Source organism: Choloepus didactylus, chromosome X (genome assembly GCF_015220235.1).
Source record: "Choloepus didactylus isolate mChoDid1 chromosome X, mChoDid1.pri, whole genome shotgun sequence".
NCBI lineage: Eukaryota > Metazoa > Chordata > Mammalia > Pilosa > Megalonychidae > Choloepus > Choloepus didactylus.
The window spans coordinates 102,706,201-102,707,986 of NC_051334.1; the positions used below are offsets into that span (position 1 = coordinate 102,706,201).

The 1,786-nt window shown below is 36.7% G+C and overlaps 1 pseudogene; it reads right to left on the bottom strand.

Moving 5' to 3' along the window:
• Window positions 1–763: 763 nt before the first annotated feature.
• On the bottom strand, window positions 764–1,391 carry LOC119523783 (annotated as a pseudogene).
• Between the last annotated feature and the right edge of the window lie 395 nt (window positions 1,392–1,786).

Below are 1,786 nucleotides of genomic sequence, written 5' to 3' on the forward strand. Positions count from 1 at the left end.
ACTAGATACTAGTATTAAACATGCACATGTTATAATAATGTAAAGCAAATCTATCAATTTGATTTTCAATATTTTTACACAGGCAATATAAATTAAATATGTATAACACATTTCAACATCATCTAAAAGAAAAGAAGATGTAGAAAATCTTTAAGATAAAATTATTGCATTTAATGTCATTTTCTTGAAGAAAAACCAAAATCATCAAATTGCTTAATGTTGTACCAAACATAAACAATACTTTTAAAATTTGAGGAAATGTATGCAACACCAGCTTCTGATAAAAAAAAAAAAACAAGAAAGTTAAGCCCTTCAGTTTTCTGATTTAGAACAGGTAATCATGGAAGAAAAGGATATTTAAAATTATTTATTTTATCATTATGTACACTGAAGAAAAGCATAATAGCAGAGTTCTTTTCCACTATAAAATTATTTACACCGATTTATTTAGCTAGAAACACTAACTTGAAGAGGTACTTGTATATTCCATTGTAGTTATTTCTCTATAGCAATCAACTGCCTCATATTTGGAGCATGTTGAATAAAATATTGTCTTTTAAGTCTTCTTTGTGTTTTTAAGCTTCAACCATTAAGAGTTCAAAGTATTTGGGGAGAATTCTGGTGTCCTGGGTGACCTGATGAATGCATTAAATTCAAGCAGCAAGTTTTGTATTCTGAAATACTGTTAAATCCACACAAATGTTACCTGAGTTGTGGAGCTCAGATTTCCCCTACTGGCACTATGACATTTGATGAACATTTGTTATGACAGTTTCACACCAATTTTATTTTGTTCTTTCTTCATTAGCCACTGGGCTTCTTTTTCCATTTCTTTCTTTGTTGCTCTGCTGCTCTCTTTTCCCTGTCTGCTATTTTCCTGTGCCTCAGAATTTCTTCTGCTTGCCAGGATGCATCTTCTTCTTCTTCCTACACATTGGTATTTTCTTGCCAGGTATCTAACTCTAATTCAGGAGGTGATGAATAAAAGGCATATCTTGTAGCTGCTAATCTACTAAGGAAACCTGTACTGCCATCTGGGATGCCAAAATTTAATGGTTTTCTCTCATTAATAACGATTTTCTGAGTCTTCCTTATAGTTGGTGTCATGTCCTTAAAATAGATTCCAGCTGTTCCAAAGCATTTTATTGTGTTGCCACATTCCCATTTCCTCTTTCGATCTTTACACTTGTGTGTGCATCTTCATCCCATAAAGTCTGCTCTTCAACATCTGTCTGCTTAAGAACTGATTAATTTAACTGTAGTTGGCAAAGTTATTTAGTCACCACTTAATTTCTGTCCTCTGCCAGATCTGCATATTAATCTCTTAGGAATGAGAATACTGTTGTTAGGCAACTACAAACTTTAAATAGCCAGAACAGTGTGATGGCCATGGCGGGAATCAAAATTTGCCCTTCCCACTACCTTCCTGCCTGGCAGACACTCCGAGCTGCCACAGAACAGGCACGTGGTGGCAGCGGCTTCCAGTAGCTCGTGCTCCGCTAATTTCAGTCCTAGCACCGCTCATTCAAAGCCGGATGCGTGCTCCTTTGCAGCCACATGTGCTGCCGCGCAGCTGCCATGGCCTCCCACTCCTTGGGAAACCCATCCCTGGATCCCATGGTGCTGTTTTAAATCATTGTGAGTATTTTGGTCACAATGGTTCCTACTTGAAATGTCCTTCATTTCTTGGATGAACTGTTCATCCTTCAAAATGTTTTACAGACATCACAACTCCAGGAATATTTCTTTGAATCCCCCTCTCTCACAGAGTTATCCATCCATCCAT